Below are 15,727 nucleotides of genomic sequence, written 5' to 3' on the forward strand. Positions count from 1 at the left end.
TGTTTATTATGTTTAGGATGTCTTAGCTTTATCAATTAGTGAGTTGAGGCTAATTGAGTGCATATATGTGTGATTATATGTTCATTAGGATCGTAGTGTGTGTACAAGTCCTCGCTTGACACCTAGCCATCCTATACCGTTCAGTTCATTCCAATCACCAACTACAGGTGAGTTCATACCCCTAATGAATATTTTAAATGATTTTAAATGCTTTAATCAGGGGGGGGGGGAATACAAGTTGAAACAAACATGTTATTTAATCATTGATATGTATTTTAAAACTATGTTTGTCATTTAACTGATTTCACATGCTACAAAATGTGATGCATGAAATGGTTTTACATCATAAAAACACATTGTTATCAAATGTTTTACCTTTGAAATGTTAATTAAAATGACATCAAGTCATTGCTAATTATTGTTCAAAAGCCATAATATGTCTTACAAAACCATTTTTCATTCTTGAACTAAACTATGCATATACACTTATATTCTTATATATGTATTGATGTTATAGTTTAAATCTTTCATTTAGTTTCCCACAGCCTTGAGTAGTAAGAGTGTATAAACCTACATGATCAACCAGTTACATTACAGTAAATTATCATAAGGATAATTTGAAGATATCAAACATTACTCCTATTACAAGAAATCACACAAGAGTCAGTTCATTCATGAGTTTTTACTAGTACCTTACCTGATACATGAGTACCTTTACATATGCTTACATGATACATGAACACATTACAAGAGTACCTTTACATATGCTTACATGATACATGAACACATTACAAGAGTACCTTTACATATGCTTACAAGATACATGAACACATTACAAGAGTACCTTTACGTAGATACCTTTACCTATGTATACTTATTTGAATATTCGTATCTCGAATTGCGAGGATGATTTATTAGTACCTTCTGTGTAAATCTTCCTGCATATCCCTAGTACCTCGGGATATCTAGAAAAGACCCTATCCCTAGTACCTCAGGATACCTAGATGGGTCCCTATCCCTAGTACCTTGGGATATATGGACGGGACTAACCATTCCGGAACCCATCTGTTAGCAACAGTGGGATAGTTAGCCTCGTGAGGCTTCAACTGTCTAGAGGTGTAAGCTATCACATGGCCTCGCTGCGTCAACACTGCTCCCATACTTGTGATCGAAGCATCACAGTAGACTACAAAATCCTCCACTCCCTCTGGCAGGGTAAGGATTAGTGTCTCGCATAATCTCCGCTTGAGGGTCTCAAATGCTGCTTGTTGCTCATGCCCCCAGCGAAACACCACCGACTTCTTAGTTAGTCGGGTGAGCGGTACAACTATCTTCGAGAAATCCTGGATGAATCTCCTGTAGTACCCTCCCAATCATAGGAAGCTCTGAATCTCAGATGGAGATCTCGGGACCTCCCACTGCATCATGGCCTCTATCTTGGCCGGATTAACGAAAATACCCTTCTGATTGACGAGGTGCCCAAGGAACCACTCCTCGTGCAACTAGAACTAGCACTTGGAGAACTTTGCGAAAAGTCTCTCCCTTCTCAGAATCTCTAGCACCTCCCTCAGGTGCTCCTCATGCTGCTCCTGAGTCTTGGAATAAACCAAGATGTCATCAATGAATACTATCATTGACCGATCCAACAACGGCCGACAAAAGCGGTTCATGAGGTCCATGAACACGGCTGGAGCGTTGGTGAGCCTAAACGGCATCACCACGAACTCATGATGACCATACCGGGTCCTGAAAGCAGTGTTCTGCACATCCTCATCCCTAACTCGCATCTGATGATACCCGGAGCGTAAATCGATCTCAGAAAACCAAGACGCTCCCTACAGCTGATCGAACAAATCATCTATCCTCGGGAGTGGGTAACAGTTCTTCACCGTTACCTTATTCAACTCCCGATAATCTATACACATACGGTGCGGCCCGTCCTTCTTCTTCGTGAACAAAATCAGTGCTCCCCATGGCGAACTGCTCGGCCTGATAAAACCCTTGTCTAGTAGCTCATGTAGCTGCGTAGACAACTGCTGCATCTCTGGGGGAGCTAACCGATACGGTGCTTTGGCTATCGGAGCCGCACCAGGGACCAGGTTAATCCTGAACTTGACCGGTCTCTCGGGAGGTATTCCAGGAAAATCCTCTGGAAATACATCCGGGTAGTCTCGCACTATCGGAACATCGTCAACCGTCGTCTTGCCCTTCTGCCGGGCATCTAAAACATATGCAATATAACCGGCGCAACCCTGCTGGAAATAGCCTCTCGCTCTCGCTGCTGAACACAGAACTGGTCCGCGATGTGGCCTCTCACCCTGAATCACTAACTCTCCCCCACTGGGGATGCGAACCCTCACTAACTGCAGCTCACAATCTATTACCGCCCCATTAGGCCTCAGCCAATCCATGCCTACTATGACCTTATTCCCTCGCAGGGGAATAGGGACCAAGTCCACTGTAAACTGCTCATCGAATAACTATAGAGAACATCCTCTGTGTAATCTCGCCACCCTAACTGTCATGTCAGCTGCTATCTCAACCTCAAGTGGACAATCTAGCCCCCCTGGAGCTCTACTAAACCGCTTGCTAAGCGCAAGAGAGACGAATAATCGGGTAGCCCCCGAATCAAACAATATTGTGGCTGAAATGCCGTCCACTGAGAACGACCCTATACAAAAAATATAACCATAAGAAACAATCAATAATAAAAGCAGAGATAAGGGAAAAAGACATACCCGTCACCACATCGGGAGTCGCTCGCGCCTCCTCTGCTGTCAGCTGAAAAGCCCTACTCTTCACCACCGGCGCCTTAACTCGGCCCTGACGGCCATCTGAAATCCTCAAAGTAGCAGTAGCATGTGCGGACACCTTTCCTGCAGCAGCTAAATTCGGACACTGGGACTTTTTATGTCCCCTTTGATTGCACTCGAAGCAAATCAGATTTGTTGCCGAAATGGCGGTAGTAGTGGTTGTACAATCTCTGCTTATATGCACAGTCCGACCGCACTTGTAGCAGTCGGAACTCCCTGCCTTGCAGGCCCCGTTGTGCAATCTCCCACACTTGCCACACCGACCGTGGCTCTGCTGACTCCTGGATCTGTGATCTGAAACCTTCGGCTTTTTGCCCGTACTCCCTGTACCTGAAGCCGCCTCCGACTTCCTCTTCCTCTCCATCTCAAGGTTAATCTATCTCTCCTAAGCCCTAGCAATCATATGATCCAGCATTTTACAGCTGGACCGGCTCACAAACTGGCAGATATCACTCCGCAGCATCTCATGATAACGGGCGTTCTTCATTTCTTCATCAGCTGCATACTGAGGAACGAGAAACGCCCTCTACCTGAACTTGGTGGTAATTTCCGCCACTGTCTCTGTAGTCTGGGTGAGATCCTGAAATTCCCTAACCAACTGTTGCACCTCAATAACCAGTGCGAACTCAGCTTTGAACCTGGCAGTAAATTCAGCCTAGGTCATAGCATCCAAAGCTGCGTCATCTCCAATGACATGTCCTACCTCCTCCAACCAATCTCGTGCCCTGTCCTTCAGAAGACAGGACGCTAATCTGACCTAGTCCCCCTCAGGACACCTACTAGTGCGGAATGTGTTGGCCACATCCGCCAACCATCTAGTACTCGCTATGGGGTCCCACGCCCCGTGATAATCTGGAGCTCCACATTCCCGGAACTCTCTGTAAGTAAGTGTGCGCGACCCCATCATGGCCGCCACCTCAACATGAAATGTGCCTAGCTTCTCCTCCATCAACTCTAGTATACCCTCCTTGATCGAACCAAAGATCATTGGAGTCTGCTCAAGAATGATACGGGTCACCTCTGAATTGAAAACCTATCTAGTCTGCTCATCTAGATGCTCGGCTCTCGAGCCTGATCCGGATCCCTCTCCGGCACCTGAATTGCCGACTGCTGGCCTAGGGCGTAAAACCACCATGCTGAAAACATATTACGATAAATGTCAGAGCACTGATATATCTCGAGGGATCACTACTACTACAGGCTTTCCGGTCTCATCTCAACCTTCCTCGATTTAAGTACGGATCCTCCGCTTCTAGTAGTATTGGCCCCTACTACCTTCCACATCTATCCGTACCCTCCTCAAGGACCGCCTCGACTCCACCAAGCCACTACTACTGCTGATCTCTACTACTCTTATCCTAGGCTTGACTTAGGGATATCTTTGAATCAACCAAACCAGTCCTCAGCCGCTGAAGGCCTCCTTCAAATGCCAATTAGTCATCAATTGAATACCATCACATATGATGAGGCTTCGATAATCCTTCGAGTAAAAGACTCGTCCCTACAACGGTTAGACTCAAGCGAGAGCTACGCAGTAGGGCCAAATCCAGCACTTTGAGATTATTCAACCCTGATCACATGTGATGTGACGTATTCACCTAATGGCTAACTCCCATTACTCGGAGTCCCACAAAGCACATAGCAAGTAGCATTTGGACATAGGAAACTACTCAAGAAATTCTATCCTCATAACGAGAAACTACACTAGCATACAGTGCTAAGCTCATACTACCAGGCATAACCTAAACAGGCTATCCTACTGATGTCTACTCAACACTAGCTTGCAATTCTCAATAAGCTGGAACACATATAGCAGGCACACAAGGCATCCTCCTACATCCTCAGGCCTATCCTAGCATGCTGTTCTACTGAAACTAAAACAGATAATCATAATATAAACTTGTATGGGTAATTTAAGAGTACTTACTTGAGCTCGGCTGATCGCATGCACCACTCCCTTTTCTTGTTTTCAAAATTCTTTTATTTCTAAGTTCTTTCTCAAAAATCCCTTTTTGAAAATGTTTTTCATTTGAAATTCTTTTACCGTGTCCTTAGTTTGAGTTTAAACACACTCGAAAGTGTTTCCGAATCCCTCAAACCAAGGCTCTGATACCAACTTGTAACATCCAAAAATACGACCCAAAATTTTTTGTTTAATCGTTACTAAAATCATTAGATCAATATCATAAATAAAAACCCATACGTCAATATCTCAAAACCGTAACAATGTATCACGAGAAAACTGTATCAATCATTTCTACGAAAAACTAAATCAACTCCCAGGATAGAAGCTGAAGTTGTGGTGTGTGCGATGCCATCAACCCAAGCTCTTCCCTTTACTTGCGAAACTACCTGAAACCAAAACTGAAACTGTAAGCACGAAGCTTAGTGAGCGCCCCTAAACTACCACATACAATACAATATCATAAAAAGAAATACTGGTCCTTGCCCACTGCATCGGACCAAAGTCCGGAAACTGCATCAGACTGAAGCCCGAAACTAATCAGGACCTTGCCCTCTGCATCAGACCGAAGCCCAAAAACTGCATCAGACCGAAGTCCGGAACTAACTGGGACCTTGTTCCCTGCATCGGACCGAAGTGCGGAACTAACTACATCGGACCGAAATCCGGAACTGACTAGGACCTTGTCCCCTGCATCGGACCGAACTCTGGAAACCGACTGAGCATAACATGCCATAGTATAAACATATCAACTAGCATAAGCACATATATTGTATACTGCATCGGACCAAAGTCCGGAACTAACTACATCGGACCGAAATCCGGAACTGATTGGGACCTTGTCCCATGCATCGGACCGAAGTCCGGAAACTGACTGAGCATAACATGGCATAGTGTAAACATATCAACTAGCATAAGCACATATATTGTATATTGCATCGGACCGAAGTCCGGAACACATACCACAAAACATGCTTGAATCACAAAGACATCAAGCAATCTAACTACCGCATCAGACCGAGGTCCGGATCTACTGCTAACTAAACATTCCGGCATTGTCACCGTAGACCCGTTCCTACTGGAAGGAAGACTCACCTCGTAGTCTAGCTGCTGAATGAACTGCTCTGGAATCTGTATGCTACGGCTCCGGTTTCACCCCGACTACAATTTCCATAAGTACAATCAGTCAATTACTGATACTATACTCTGGGTAAAATGACTATTTTACCCCTGGTCCAAGTAAACATCTTGGTCAAACTCAAGATCCAGTTGACCTGACTCGTCGAGCTGGGCCGCGAACTCGTTGAGTCCCTACTCTCATTTCTCATTTCTGCACGCTACTACTCGTCGAGTTTGGCATAGACTCGACGAGTTCCTAATTGATACTAACACTTAGTCAATCTACATCCGACTCGCCGAGTTGTATGAACAACTCGTCGTGTTCTCCTTCAACATATGAACACTCTGACTGTGACTCGCTGAGTTGTATTAACAACTCGCCGAGTCTGTTCTTGGAATATGAAGATTACCTTGGACTCGTCGAGTCCCTCCATGAATGAGTCCGATCTTCGACTGACTGAGTCCACCTACAACTCACCGGTTCCACTCGGCATAATACACAGAAGGGGGAAAACTTGAGGACTCGCGACCTGACTCGCCGAGTCTGAAGAACAACTCGCCGAGTCGGTTGCATGCAACTTCTATACAATCGATTCTGCTCAAAACCACTGCATACAACTTATAGATCTGGGTTCTTAAGGCTTGTATAACACATAAAGTTTCCAACTTTACGTGTACATACGCATGAAAAGGGGATTTAAAGGCTCAAAATACTCTCAAAAGAGTAGATCTAAGGCTTTCATGCAAAATCGCTCCATAAAGGTGTTAGATCTACGTTTTTGGAACTGAAACATGGCTAGATCCGAAGGCTAATCAACCCAATGTGATCTCTCTACTATAAACAAGCTAAGAAATGGATAAAATGGCCTAAATGTGCTCATAATGGGGAATCAATCATAGAAACACAAGGAATCCAATTATTACCTCAATAAACTCTGTAGTGGATGCAAGATCTTGGATCTTCTTCTACTCCTTTGGATCTAGCCTCCTTCTTCTCTTCAAAACTTGAAGATTCACACAAGAAATGCTCAAATGCTCAATGAATGGCTAGGGTTTGCTAAATGACGTTTTGAGGGTGAAAAAGGCGAGTTTGGGGCTCATAACATGGTTTAAATAGGGTGTAAAACCCGTGGATCTAGGGTTTGTTTCAGACTGGCGGACTCGCCGAGTCCAGGATATGGACTCGCCGAGTTGCCAACTTAAACGTGCTCAAAATCTCGCCTCTACGCGGCGAGTCGGGCCTACAACTCGTCGAGTCCAGCTAAAAATGCAAAAATACTTAGATTAAAATACACACCAGGAACCAGGTCTTACATATACGACTCACATTATATATAAATCACCTTTAGTTTACAATCTGACACTCTTCAACGGTTTTATTTATACTAAACAGAACTAAAACACACTACGTATACTGGCCAAAGCCAGAGTTTTCAAACAGAACCAATAATGTAATGGCTTCACATACAAAATACTTATACTTCATGATTAGCTTTAGCTATTCACATGAGGTAGTATTTTCACATATCACTATAGTTTTCAGTAACGAACATTCATGGTTTTATACGGAATCAATAACACTAGATTTTCACTAAAGAAAATATCGGATTTTCTTGGAAACATACAGATATTCATGGTTTACTACAGAACTGATAACACTACATTTTCACTAAAGAAAATATCGGATTTTCTTAAAACAATACAAATATTTCTGCTAGCTCATCAACGAGTTTTCATTACAAACTACCGCTTATGAACTCACCAGCTTTATGTTGATATATTTTCAAAACTGCTTGTATTCTCAAGGAATTAGTAAACAGGTACTTCCAGGATTTCGGAGACGACGAGGAGTTAGAGCCACGTCTGTCTATTTACTTTTACTCGAAATAAAAACTATGTATTAAACAATGTAAACCTTTTCACATATGTATTCAATGTCTGGTTGTGTTTATTATGCTTGCTATGATACAATTGTTGTGATACTACGCATGACGTCCTCCACCCCCGAACGTTTTCACCGTTCCAGTTTGGGGGTGTGACATTATCCGAGCGTCGTATTGTCAGGCTAAACGAATCTAACTAGGTGAATGTTTGTTAAGTCCTTGAATTACTTAAGTTTTAACTCTTCCTAGTCAAGTCCAATTAGAATCTTTCGTGCCTACCGACGCATCGAGCACAGAGTGTAGATGATTTAATTCTGGTACGTTATGCAGATTCAGATTGCCCATTATCACTTGATAATATCAGTTCACAAACAATATCTACTAACGAAAAACTATAAGAAACTGAAAAAATGTCTTTCAAAAGAATCAGTTTAAGATAAACTCAGGAGTATAGAGAAGAAAACGCAAACCATAATTCACCGATTGAATTTGCATCCAGAAGGTCTGAGAACAGCACGCATAATCCCAGAACAGATCCAAGAATTCTTCATGTCATTAAGCACTAACCCCATGTGTGATCCCTTCCTTTCTTCCTTTCCCACAAAGGACACATGCTCTCAAAAAAAGTTCTGAATGTTGTACATTTGAGAGATGTCCCCTATCATGTGCCTGGAATAGTCACTACCAACAAACCGAAGTCTGATGATATGCCTCCATAGGTGCTCCGAGACAGAGCAGGATCAGCTGGTCTTTGGAACCCAGTCCATTTTGAAACTGGGTCGACCTTTGTCATCAATGCAGGGTACTCTCTCCCATGACATGTCCTGCTTATCACAAACAGAAGACGTTGAAATACTAGATTCATTAGAAGATTTGGGAGTTTTCACCTTTGGTACCCATCTATATTCGGGTATAACCCATTTCTTGTTCGATTTGATGGGTGCCTTGACACTTGATTTGGAACTTGAAGCCAGCTGCCGGGATGACTTTGACCTAACCAGTCTTGGCTTCACAGGAGCCTCTCTTGAACTAGACTTCTGGGCCAACATTTCCTTCTTGCGCTTGGGATTCGGATTCTTTGCCTTGTGGGTTTGATTCTTGGCCTTCTGCGTGTTCCAGTTGCCATTATTTGAACACGACCTAGAAGGGTTTCTTTTGAAGTATATCCAACTTGGTGCGTTTTGCCATCCTTGTGTGTAGTAGGGAACGTATGCGCGATTAGGACAATTTCTGGCAATGTGTCCAGGTGTTCCACAGTGAAAACATGTCTTTTTCTTCACTATAAAGTTATTTCTTCCTGCCTCTGGTGGCGTATCCATGCCTTGTCTCTTATTGATCCCAGATGCACACTTGCAATAGGCACTCTGTTTCAATGGAATTGGTGGCCTATATTTCTCAACGGCAGGTTTGTTAGGAATAACAGAATTCGAAGCAACAGATTCTGAGTTCAAGGAGATGTTGGATTGTTCAATGTTTTTCTCCTTCTTCTCATCTTCTGCTACTTTACCTGCACATAAAGTAGAAGCATTAGTATTTTCAACTTGAATACCTCCTGACACAAATCTAGCTGGTTTGCCATATTGAAGATGTGCCTCCATGTCAATTTCTTCCTGTGTCATAAGGATAGATGTGTAGTTAGGATTGAAAGGTGGAGGAACACTATCATACCCTAGACCCTTGTTTTGATTATCTTTGAATTTTAATTGGGTTTCAAATAATGACTCGACTGTCTGACTTGACACTGTATAATTTTTGAAACTAACGTCTGTTTTTCCACACTTAATTTTCAAAGTGTCAAGTTCTTCAGTTAAAGCAGCAAGTTGTTTCTTAATATAGTCATAATTTTCACACTTGTTGCTATACTCTTCCTGAAGTTTCCTAAAGTCCTTGGTTTTTTGCTTCTAATTCAGCCTTCAGCGGTTTCTGTCCTTTCCTGAGTTGATATCCTTCATATCTTAGGTCCTCAACTTCTCCGTTTAATAAATCAATTTGTTGCAAAATAAATTTAATCGTAGTTTCACAAGCTGGAATACATGTAACTTCAGTGACCGGAATGTTTTCAGAACTCATTGTTTTTCCACACTTTAAAGCATCAGGTTCTTTAATTACATCAGCAAGACTAAGATGATTGCGATATTTTGTCTTCTTGATGACAGCTACGTTCATATCCCATGATTTTGGAAGTGAATTCAATAACTTTTTGTTTATCTCGGATTTAGACAAGAAGATCCCAGCTATATTCATCTTAGTAGTAAGTGTAGTAAATCGCTGCAACTGAGTTTCGAGGGTTTTTCCAGGGGTATAATCGAAAATGTTGAAATTTTGTCTTAACATATCCTGACGACTCTCTTTCATGTTTTCAACTCCCTCGTAGACCTTAAAAGCCATTAAAAAGCACAACTAGAAGCCAAAATCAAACTTAAAAGTCAAACCCATTGATTATAAACCTCAAAAGTCAACCTTAAAAGTCAAATTTAAAAAGTTAAACTCAAAAGTTAAACTTGAAAAATCAAACCGAAAAGCTAAATTTGAAAATTTAAAAGTTAAACGAAAAAGTCAAAGTTTAAAGTCAAAGGTCAAACTTGAAAGTCAAATTCAAAATTTAAGGTCAAAAGTTAAAAAATAAAAGTCAAAAATTAAAATATAATTTTTTTTATTAAAATTATTATTATTTATACATACATATATATATATATATATATATATATATATATATATATACATATATATATATATATATATATATATATATATATATATATATATATATATATATTGGATGAAAAGGAATTTAAAAATAAAAGAAATATAATTTTGGGGTAAAAAGTGTAAAAATTGCGAAAGTGGTGCGACTAGGAGTGTTTATGAATTAAAATCGAAAGGCTTGTAGCAAGTTGTTGGTTGGTTTAACTGGTAAGGCGCGTGAATAGATGAGCCAGAGGTCCCATGTTCGAACCCCGACACTTCCCAATGTGCTTCTTATTTTTTATATGCGAAGGCGAGGCTGTTGCTTGCGAGGATGAGGCTGCTGAGCGAGGACAAGGACTGAGGTGCGAGGAGCGAAGAGCAGCTGCAAACTCAGACCGCAAACCGAGGCCGTGAACCTCATGCTGCAAGCTCTAGACCGTGAACCTCGGGCCGTGAACTCCGAAACCCTAGCCGCTGGCCGCAAACTCCGCCACAACCTCACAGGTTTCGACCAAAAACACTGATTTTTCGACTTTGAAGCTCCAAAACTCGATCAAAAAACCCTTTTTTATGAAAAACACGAAGAACAAACCCCCCTTATTTTTCAGAGATCTATCCAAAATCGCAAAAATCTTTTCAAAATAAGATCAAAAATGCTCCATATCTGACAAAATTGACTGATACAGTCCTTGCTCTGATACCAATTGTAAGTCCCTAATTTGCCTGTGTATCAATCCGATCCGTTTGATGGTGCGGAATCCTAATCAAACGGATGATGTCAGATCAAATAGAAGAGAATGAGAAGAATAATAATATGAATCTCAATGTATTGAATAATAGAATGACGCTCCTTTACATGAGATTCGTACACACACACACACTCAAGCTCCCGTCTCTCTCTATTCTGTTCATCAATCTCTACTCCTCACCCCTAACACCTATATATATACAAGGGAATATGGGCTTGGGAACACGGGCCGTAAATGGGTTTATGGCCGTAAACCTGTTTACGGCCGTAAAGACCAAGTTGTTTACGGTCCAAGACACAAAAATACATTTTTCTAGAAAAGTAAAGTATAAACCATATTTTTGACCCAAAAAATGCTCCTCATGCTGCTCTCTAGATCTCAAATACACCAAAATATCATTAATGAACACGATCACCGACCGATCCAGCATCGGCCTGCACACCCTGTTCATGAGATCCATGAACGTTGTTGGTGCATTGGTGAGCCCAAAAGGCATCACCGCGAACTCGTAATGCCTGTAACAAGTTCTGAACGCCGTCTTCTGGATATCTTCATCCCGAACCCTCATCTGATGATAACCCGACCTCAATTCTATCTTGGATTATAACACCTAGTTTCCCAGGTATATTGATTTATGTTGTATTTCTTTAATTATGTAAGGTGACTCGACGAGTTGGTGCTTAGACTCGTCGAGTTTGGTCGCGACTGGATGACGTGGTTAATGAGGGGAGCGACTCACCGAGTCAGAGCTGACGAAAGAAACCCTAATTTCTCGGGTTTGGGACCTATTTAAAGTCCCTTATGGCCTTTATTTGCGGCTACCAGTCCATAGAGAGAAACCCTAGAGTGCTTGAGCGTTTTGAGAGAGAAAGGAGGCCATTCTTGACCTTTGTGGTGCTGTTTAGCAAGAAAAAGGAGGTCCTAGCCAAGAGGAAGCAAAGGAGGTTGCTATTCTGTGGATTTGAAGCTAAGATTATCGCATTTGAGGTATTAGTTCGGCTCATCTTCTGTTTTATGAAGTATATGTGGATTTAGGGTTTCTTGTGCCCTTTGTTAGGTTGATTTGATGTCCAAATAGTCCCTTTCTGGTGATGAGGCTTTGGATCTGGATCCATAGAGGTCCAGAGAGCCTTACTCATCAAGATTTATGAAGAGCAATGGAGGTTATGACCTTGGGTTAAGGTATTTGGGGCTAAATCATCATATATGGTCATATAGATGTTGCATATGCATCAGGATAGAGACTTTACGTGATTATTGAGCTTGGGAAGGTTAGATCTAAGGATTAGAGGAATAGACATGGCCTCAAAAGGCTGTTTGAGATTGTGCATGAAATGAACTCGCTGAGTCCATGAGCAGGCTCAACGAGTCGGAGCGGGTTGTCCCGTGACTCAGATCAGTGGATAACTCGCCGAGTTGGGTGAGTGACTCCGTGAGTCAGAAAGGATTCAAAGGACTCGAGTTCACGTTTGGACTCGACGAGTATTTGCAAGACTCGACGAGTCGGGTCAAAGGTTGACCATTGATCGACGTTGACCAGGGTTGACTAGTGTTGACTTAATAGTGTTAGTCAAACTAAGCCAGGAAAGTATTAATTACAGATGTACTTATGATATAGGAGGACGATAGGTCAGGGAATCGAGCATGAGTGATTATCCGACATCAAGCGAGGTGAGTCTTCTCATTATACCTTACCCGAGGGAGGTAATTATGTGTGACCGGAAGGTCTTATGTGTATGATGATTATGTGATGCATGCTATATATGTGATATGGACCGGAAGGTCGACAGAGTTATGGGATGGAAATCCCCTGAGACACATGGATCGGAAGATCCTATAGAGTTATGGCCTAGAAAGGTGCATGTGTTGTATGTGGTATTTTGGGGAACTCACTAAGCATTTATGCTTACCGTTGTATGATATGTGTTTCAGGTACCAGTGATGATCGCGGGAAGGCGCCGGCATGATCAGTACACACTTGCAGTTGATATGTTTTGAGATCTTGGGATGCGGATTTATGATTTGTATTTGTGAAAATATTGGGAACATGATTTTTGGATAATTGAATATGAAATGTTTTTATGAAAAATTGTTTGAAATTTCACGGTGTTACATGGAGAACCAAGACGCCCCCTGCATCTAATCGAACAAATCGTCGATCCTCGGTAACGGATACGGTTCTTGACCGTCAACTTGTTCAAATCCCGGTAATCAATACACATCCAGTGTGAACCATCCTTTTTCTTGACAAAAAGGATCGGCACTCCCTATGGCGAGCTACTCGGTCGAATAAACCCCTTCCTCAGCAGCTCCTGAAGCTGCGAGGATAACTCTTGCATCTATGGCGGCGCAAGGCGATAAGGCGCTGGTCCCGAAACCAAATCGATATGGAACTCCAGTGGCCTCTCGGGAGGCACACCCGACAATTTCCTCAGGAAAAACATATGGGAACTCACACACCATCGGAACCTCATCAATCGAACTTGGCCTCCCAGCGGCCACTCGCGTGTCCATCACATAGGCTACGAACCCGCTGCACCCCTGCTGCAAACTCTGTCTTGTTCTGGCAGCCGAACATAACGCTGACCTATATTGGGTACCCTCGCCGTACACCGTAAGTACTCCCCCACTAGGGTCTCGTATCGTCACCAACTGACGCTCGCAGTTTATAACAACTCCAAATCGGCTCAACCAATCCATGCCCACTATCACACATACGTCCCCCATCGCAATCGGGACCAGATCTATCGGGAACTCCACACCGAAGATCTCAAGTATACATCCTCGAATCACATCCGTAGCTTACACCGCTCGCTCGTCAGCTATAGAAACTCGCAGAAGTCGACTCAGCGCCTGTCTTCGGACACTAAAGTACTGACTAAATGCAAAGGAAACAAATGACCGAATCGCACCCGAGTTAAATAACACCAAAGCAGGTACATAATTCACAAGAAAAGTACCTACGCATATCATCATATAAGCACAATATCTCAACTCAACACAATAAATAAAGAATACATATCAGCCACAACACCGGGGGATGCATGGACCTCCTCCACTGTCAACTGGAAAGCTCTCCCACAAGCCTTCGGTGCCTCGGCCTTCACTGGCCGAACCTCAGTAACCCTAGCAGCAGGTGCAGATCCCTGATGTAACTGCGGGCACTCGGCCTTCCGACGGCCAGTCTGGTTGCAATGAAAGCAAACTATAAATCCCTTGGGGCAATCCTTGGTGATATGCCCCTCCTTGTCACATTTGTAGCAAGCACCCGATCGACAAATCCCATCATGTCCCTTGCCGCACTTCCCACAAGTGCGGCCCTTCTGGCCTCCAGATCTCATATCAGCGGACTTGGCCTGCTTGGCTTCCGGCTGAGACTGGGCCAGCCACCGATCCATCCTCTAAGACTCGGCCTCCTCCCTGGCCTGAGTCTCTAACTCAATCTCCCTCTTCCGGGCATTTGCCTGGAACTCAGCAAATGTCCGGTAAGTCGAGTTCGACACGAACTCCCGAATGTTTCTCCTCAAAACGCCCAAATACCGACTCATACGTGCCTGGTCAAAAGACACCTGCTCAGGGCAGAACATCGCCCTCTCATGAAACTTCCTGGTAACCACAATAACAGAATCAGTACCCTGCTTGAGGGTCCAAAACTCCTGAACCAACCATTCGCTCTCCATCGGGGGAACATACTCATCTCTAAACATGGTGGTGAACCTCTCCCAGGTCACCTTTAAAATCTCTACAACAGTGAAGCTTGTCGTCATGAACTTCCACCAGTCCTTCGCTCCCAAGCAAAGCTGGTTCAACGCGAACCGTACCCTCAGATGCTCCGGACATGAACACGTGTAGAAGCATACCTCAATATCAGTAATCCATCTCATCACAGCGATAGGATCCTGCGTCCCATCAAACTCAGGTGGCTTCGTGTTGCTGAACTCCCGAAACAACAATGAATCACCTCCCTAAGGCCTGGCAGCAGCCACGGCTGCAGTAGCTGCAGCAGCTGCAGCCTCAGTCATCGCTGCATAACGCTCGTCAAAGGCCTCAATCAAAGTGGTCTTGATAGACCCGAACATCTCCAGAATCTCGGCCCGGATCGCCGCTGCCACACTGCTCGCCTCAGGTCTGTGGCGTGTCCCAACCATGATGTCTCTAAAATACAACATAATAATATAAGAGACTCGCTCGAGCATGATCGCACTCAATAACTCAACGCTACCTGTTCCCTAGTACCCAAAGTATTCTTACTTAGAGTGCGCACTGATCCGGTGTCTTCAGTAGTACGGGCCTTTATACTACTTTCTACACCGCATCAGTATTCACCCTAAGTCCTCCTCGTTGGATCCCAGATCACAAGTACTCTATATCTCACTGGCATAGGCTACCCTTCGATAGGCCTCTCATCAACTCCTCACTACTACCTACTCGCTCTCAAGCATCACATAGCAGCAAAATCCTTCCTAGGCTAAGGCATCACAAAATCAGGCCACTCTAGTCCTAATATGAATA

Source organism: Lactuca serriola, chromosome 5 (assembly GCF_051521515.1).
Source record: "Lactuca serriola cultivar US96UC23 chromosome 5, Lser_US96UC23_V15, whole genome shotgun sequence".
Classification (NCBI taxonomy): Eukaryota; Viridiplantae; Streptophyta; class Magnoliopsida; order Asterales; family Asteraceae; genus Lactuca; species Lactuca serriola.